The sequence below is a fragment of the Octopus sinensis genome, linkage group LG2, assembly GCF_006345805.1.
Source record: "Octopus sinensis linkage group LG2, ASM634580v1, whole genome shotgun sequence".
Taxonomy (NCBI): Eukaryota; Metazoa; Mollusca; class Cephalopoda; order Octopoda; family Octopodidae; genus Octopus; species Octopus sinensis.
In genome coordinates this window covers 51,778,227-51,785,726 of record NC_042998.1, presented here as the reverse complement: position 1 = coordinate 51,785,726, position 7,500 = coordinate 51,778,227, and positions in this window count along the sequence as shown.

Here is a 7,500-nt window from a genome sequence, read left to right as displayed (position 1 = left end):
TTATATATATATATTATATAATAAATAAATATGTACATATGTATATATATATATATTATATATATATATATATATATATATATATATATATAAACACATTATATATATAATGTGCAAGAGGGACTGTGTGATGAGTAGCTTGCTTACCATCATATGGTTCCAGGTTCAATTCCACTGTGTGGCACCTTGGGCAAGTGTCTTCTACTATAGCCTCAGGCCAACCAAAGCCTTGTGAGTGGATTTGGTACACGGAAACTGAAAGAAACCTGTCATATATATATACATATATTTGTGTGTGTGTGGTGTGTGTGTGTGTTGTGTGTGTGTGTGTGTGTTTGTGTGTGTGTGTTTGTTCCCTGCCAGCATCACTTGACAACTGATGCTGGTGTATTTATGTCCCTGTAATGTAGCAGTTTGGCAAAACAGAAAAATGGAATAAATACTAGGCTTACAAAGAATATGTCCTGGGGTCAGTTTGCTCAACTAAAGGCTATGCCCCAGCATATATATAATATATAACGTATATAACATATATATATATATATATATATATATCTATATATAATATATATATATATATACACATACACACATACATATATATACATTTACACATATATATATACACAAACACATATATACATATATATAGATACATATATATGTACATATATATATACACAAACACATGTAACATATATAGATACATATATATGTATCTTTTATATATATATATATATATATATACCCATGCATATCATATATATTATATATAAATACATTATATATAATATATATATATATATCATATTATCATAATAATAAGGGTAAAATTAATTAATCAGTAATTAATAATTTTACCAAGCAGTGTTCAGTATGTAAAAGGAAATGGTCCTTTTACATACTGAACACTGCTTGGTAAAATTATTTATTACTAATTAATTAATTAATTTTACCCTTATTATTAATGACAATATAATTCTCTCCTTGATAATAAACTACAGATCCTTCTGTAAGAATTTGTTGCTCTGTAACTTACGTGGGTGGACAGGGGAGGATGCAAAGCCTCATTCATACATTTTGAATTCGTTAGTGCTGGAGGTCGAAGGTGGTTCGTCTGGGGTTACTCAAATCAGAAGGGTACGTTCGATTTTTAGTGCTCTCAAATTTAAATTTAACGAAATCTTGGGTTGATGACAGGAATGTTGGAATAGGTATGTATTTATAGCATCTCTATATCTATAACTAACCCAGAAACGCGTTCTCAAGAAATCGATTTACGAGTGATCTTTCGTTATTTTTCCCTCTATACCTACGTGAATTGCTTTTGCGTATACATTGTCTGGGAGACTTCTTTAGTAGGAGAAATAGCTAAATTCTTTGGTTGCTATTTCTAAAAGTTCGGTATGTGGTAAAGTAAATTTATTTTTGATGAACCCTCATTATATATATCATATTAAATATATATATATATAAATACATACATATACATACATACATACATACACACATACATATATGCACGCATACATACATACATACATACATACATACATACATACATACATACATACATACATACATACATACATACATACATACATGCATGCATACATACATATTTCATGTTACACTGAAAAGCAGTGCACAGTACCAGAATTTTGAACTTGAGTCAAATGTAAGAAACTACTCTAAATCATTGTTAGAGTATCCATGTAAGTGGAGTTTGGACCAGCTAGTCATATAAGTTGTAATAACGAAGTCAAACCAAATTGTTGTTATTATTATTATTATGATTATGATTATTATTATTATTATGATTATGATTATTATTATTATTATTATTATTATTATTATTATTATTATCATTATTATTATTATCATTATCACTATCATAAGGGGTGGTGAAAAAAACTATCTTTGAAAGGTCAGGTAGAGATGGTAAATGCATATATTGCCTCCATTAAACATTATCACTTGACCATTGTGCCTTGCCCAAGTTTACAGTTTATGTCTGACCAAATTGGAGCACAAATACTTCTGCTCTCTGAAAAAGGGACACACTCTACTAGTCAGGCACTACATTTGTTGTCAACACCTGCTGAATGGAGGACTGGGCATGGTGTGTCTGATGATGCACAGATATGCACTGAGGCTACAACATATCCAGCACTTTCTTGACAGTGAACAGGTGTGTTGCTGCTTGTCAGATTTGCTTTTCCACAACTCATTTCTTTGAGTGAGCTGCAGTCCTGGGACAAGTATAGTGCAAGGAAGGATGCTTGGTACCTAGACTGTTGTCTGACACTCACAATCCTCCATCAGTTGAGTAGTGTGATTGGTGGAAGTTCTACTTTAGCGTTCTATAGAGGATTAGTGGCAGGCAAGTGCAATGACATTCTTGGGAAGACTAGGCAGGTTTGTTCTAGAGGATTTGGGGGGTTAGGGCCCATGGATAATTTCTAGAAATCCTTGGCCTGACGGTGCTACCAAGAGGCATTACCAGCTGGGGATAAACTCTACAGGAATGGTTGTCTGAGTTAAGCTTGTCTGAGATGTGCACAAGCAACAAAACTGTTCTGCATATTCTCATCCAGTGCCAAAGCATTGCTGACTTATAGGTTTATGTTGAAAACCTGCTGTCACAGTGCAGAACAGATTTGTTTATTATTGTGAAGATTGTCCTGCCTCCTTCTTTTGATCAGGAAGGGCAGGCATTGTTTATTTGTCTGGTAGCCTTAGCGAAAGAGGTTGTGTAGTGGACCATATTGGAAGAGCTGAAGACATACTTTCCTCTTTGGCCAAAGCCTTCATCATTTTTTTAAGTTTCACTTGAAAAGGTAAGTGAGTATAGAAAAATGTTGCCTCCCAGCAATTTTGTTAAAAGCTGGGTGAATGTGGCAAGAATGGTCCAAGTGTACAGGCCTACTCTAAGCATGTGCCTGAAAACTGAAAGAAAATGATGCAGAGAGGCTATTTGTCTAAGTGGTCAAAGTGATCATGGTTTTGTGGGGTTTCCATGAGCAGTCCTCATAAGCCCCCCCTCTTTTGGGGAATTATTCATTGTTAGAATTTAATATTATCACTGTTTTTCTACTGGATCGACTGAAGGTTCAGTTAAACTGTATAGTGTCTGGTTTGGCCCCAACCTTCAAGTAGGCTGAAACTGGAATAAGGTAACAAGTGGAGTAGCCGAATTTACCCTGAAACAGGCCAAGAGATAACTATCTCCGAAAAATTATGCAGAGATGGCAAATGCATCTATTGTTTCTATAATCAGTCACTATCAAACTTGTGCATTTCCCCAATAACTGTATGAATAAACTGGGACAGCTACTTTTCGGCTTCTTATGGAAAGGACATGTTCTACTGATCAGACAGTTCATGTACTGCCTGCACCCTCTACATAGCAAGTTACACATGCCCTGGTTGCTGATGCTCAAACATGCACTAAAGCTGAGTCACCTACAAGGATTCTTGGAAAATGTGTGGTTGCAGTTTGTGAGGCACAGCACATCTTTCTACAGCTTGTTTCCTTCAAAAAGCTGCATACCTGGGTCAAATGAAGATAAAGATTGGGCAATTGGTATCCAGAATGTCATCTGACACTCACTGCCCTCAACCAATCAGGCAATGGGACCAGTAAAATGTTCCACTTAAGCATTTTATAAAGGATTAGTGACAGGAAAAAAGTAATGACATTCTCTCAAAGAAAATCTGGGTATTGATGAAAGCAAATAGGCTAATTTGTTCAAGAAGAATTTCAGATCAAGCACTATCATGGGTAAATTCCAAGAGTGCTTGTTTTGGCAGTACTACTAAGAGGTGCCACTGATTTAAGATGAATTCTACAGACGTGAAAGAGTACTCAGAAAGCCTTGTCTCAAATGCACTCAGTGACAAAACCATTCTGCACACACTCATTCACTGTCCAAGTATTGCTGATTTGTAAAGCTATGTCAATAGATGCTGTCACATGTAGGGCTGATCTGCTTATCAACTGAGTCCACTGTGATGAATACCCTGCTGCCCTCTTTTAACCAGAGAAGGAAGGTACTTTTCCCCAGACACATGCCTTTAGCAACAGCGGTTGACAAAGTTGAAGATAGACACTCTCCTTTCTTGGCAGATCTCTAATTGACATTTCCAAGTTACATTTGAAAAAGAAGTTGAGGGTGGAGAAGGAAGTGCAGTCCTGAAGCGAATTTATAGGTAAGAGTGGTGGAAACAGCAAGAGTGGACAGGACTACTTTGAGTGTAAGCCTATAGGTCAGAGAACAACAAATGTAGAGAACACTTGCGCCTAATATTCTGAGATAATCTTGAATTTGTGACATTTCTTGGTTGACCATCGATGGAGGTTCTCCTGAATCAGAAGGTATGCATCATCATCATCATCATCGTCATCATCATCATCAGCAGCAGCAACAGTAGCATCTTTGTCGTCGTCATCTTCGCTGTCTTCATCGTCATCATCATCCTTCATCATTTGTATATCATGTTGAACAAATCAACCCCAGGACTTATTCTTTGTAAGCCTTGTACTAATTCTATTGGTCTCTTTTGCTGAACTGTTAAGTTATGGGGACATAGACATACCAACATTGGTTGTCAAGCAATGGTGGGGAGACAAACACAGGCACAAAGACACAAACATAAATATATACATATATAAATAATTACATATACGAGGGGTTTCTTTCAGTTTCCATCTATCAAATTCACTCACAAGGCTTTGGTTGGCCTGAGGCTATAATGGAAAGACACTTACCCAAGGTGCCACATAGTGGGACTGAACCCAGAACCATGTGGTTGGGAAGCAAGCTTCTTACCACACAGCCACACCTAAACCTATGGTTTTTGTTTTTTCTTCCAATGGCACTACTATAGCCTCAGGCCACCAAAGCCTTGTGAGTGGATTTGGTAGATGGAAACTGAAAGAAGCCCATCGTATATATGTGTGTGGTATGTGTGTGTGTGTGTGGTGTGTGTGTGTGGTGTGTGTGTGTGTGTGTGTATTGTTGTGTGTGTGCATCCCCCAACATCACTTGACAACCGATGCTGGTGTTTTTACATCTCTGTAACTTAGCGGTTCAGCAAAAGAGACCCATAGAATAAGTACTAGGCTTACAAAGAATAAGTCCTCGGGTCAATTTGCTTGACGAAAGGAGGTGCTCCAGCATGGCCACAGTCAAAATGACTGAAACAAGTAAAAGAGTAACGAGAGAGAGTATACTTCAAGTTCCTCTTTATAATCGTCTCACTCATCTGTTAGGCTGGTGGCAAATAAAAGATCATCACTATCATTATCACCATTATCATCATCTTCATCATCATCATCATCATCATCATCATCATCATCTTCTTCTTCTTCATCTTCTTCATCATCATCATCATCATCATCTTCTTCATCTTCGTCTTCATCATCATCATCATCATCACCATCATCATCATCATCTTCTTCTTCATCTTCTTCATCATCATCATCATCATCATCATCATCATCATCATCATCATCATCTTCATCATCATCATCATCATCTTCTTCTTCATATTCATCATCATCATCATCATCTTCTTCTTCTTCATCATCAACATCATCATTATCATCATCATCTTCTTCTTCATCATCAACATCATCATCATCATCATCATCATCACATGGGGTGGGGTGCAATATGAAAGGTGTGGGCCAACAATCCTGCCAAGGTCGACTTAGCCTTCTATTCTTCCTGGATAACGAGGGTGGAGTTGATAAGTAACAGGGTAAACCGCAATAGATTAAGAACCTCACACTTCAACCCTTCCCTCATTTAAAAAAAAAATATATATATATAACAAGGCATTGTGTAACTGTTACAAATGCCACACAACTACTGACACCATTATCGATGCTGTTGCTGCTACAGACCTACTTTTACATTGCTGTTTACACAATTGCTTGCAAACTTTCTTTTTCCTGCTTCTTTTCCTATCCCCTATAACTGCTATAACTTTTTCTCATACATATACAAGCATGCGTGGCTGTGTGGTAAGTAGCTTGCTAACCAAACACACGGTTCCGGGTTCAATCCCACTGCGTGGCATCTTGGGCAAGTGTCTCCTGCTATAGCCCCGGGCCGACCAATGCCTTGTGAGTGGATTTGGTAGACGGAAACTGAAAGAAGCCTGTCGTATATATGTATATATATATATGTATGTGTGTGTGTGTGTTTGTGTGTCTGTGTTTGTCCCCCTAGCATTGCTTGACAACCGATGCTGGTGTGTTTACGTCCCCGTCACTTAGCGGTTCGGCAAAAGAGTCCGATAGAATACGTACTGGGCTTACAAAGAATAAGTCCCGGGGTCGATTTGCTCGACTAAAGGCGGTGCTCCAGCATGGCCACAGTCAAATGACTGAAACAAGTAAAAGAGTAGAGTATATATATATATATATACACACACATATATATTTATATACTCTTTATTCCTTTACTTGTTTCAGTCATTTGGACTGTGGCCATGCCGGAGCGCCCGCCTTTAGTCGAGCAAAACGACACAAGGACTTATTCTTTGTAAACCTAGTACTTATTCTATCGCTCTCTTTTGCCGAACCGCTAAGTTATGGGGACGTAAACACACCAGCATCAGTTGTCAAGTGATGTTGGGGGGGGGTCAAATACAGACACACAAACATACACACATACACACACACACACACACACACACACACACATATATATATATATATCATCATCATCATCATCATCATCATCATCATCGTTTAGCGTCCGTTTTCCATGCTAGCATGGGTTGGACGGTTCAGAAGGCTTCATCAGGCCCAGTCAAATCTGGCAGTGTTTCTACGGCTGGATGCCCTTCCTAACGCCAACCACTCCGTGAGTGTAGTGGGTGCTTTTTACGTGCCACCCGCACTGGTGCCAGACAGAGCTGGCAAACGGCCACGAACGGATGGTGCTTTTTATGTGCCACCGGCACGAGGGCCAGGCGAGGCTGGCAACGGACACGAAACGGGGCGGTGCTGGCAACGGTCGCGAAACGGAAAGTTCTCTTACATGCCACCGGCACTGGTAACACATCTGCAATTTCCATTGATCGATTTCCATTGATCGATTTCGATTCTGATCGTCACTTGCCTCAAACGGTCTTCACAAGCAGTTTTGACATGCCACCGGCACTGGTAGCACATCCGCAATTTCCATTGATCGATTTCGATTCTGATCCTCACTTGCCTCATCACGTCTTCACAAGTAGAGTTTTCTGTCCCAAGAAGGGAAGGTATGCATACGTAGGCTGGCTCCATCCCATGTAGAAGGCCACGGTTATGGACTCACTTGTCCTGCCGGGTCTTCTCGCGCACAGCACACTTCCAGAGGTCTCGGTCTCTAGTCATTTCCTCAGTGAGACCTAAAGTTCGAAGGTCGTGCTTCACCACCTCGTCCCAGGTTTTCCTGGGTCTGCCTCTTCCACAGGTTCCCTCAACCGCTAGGGTGTGGCACT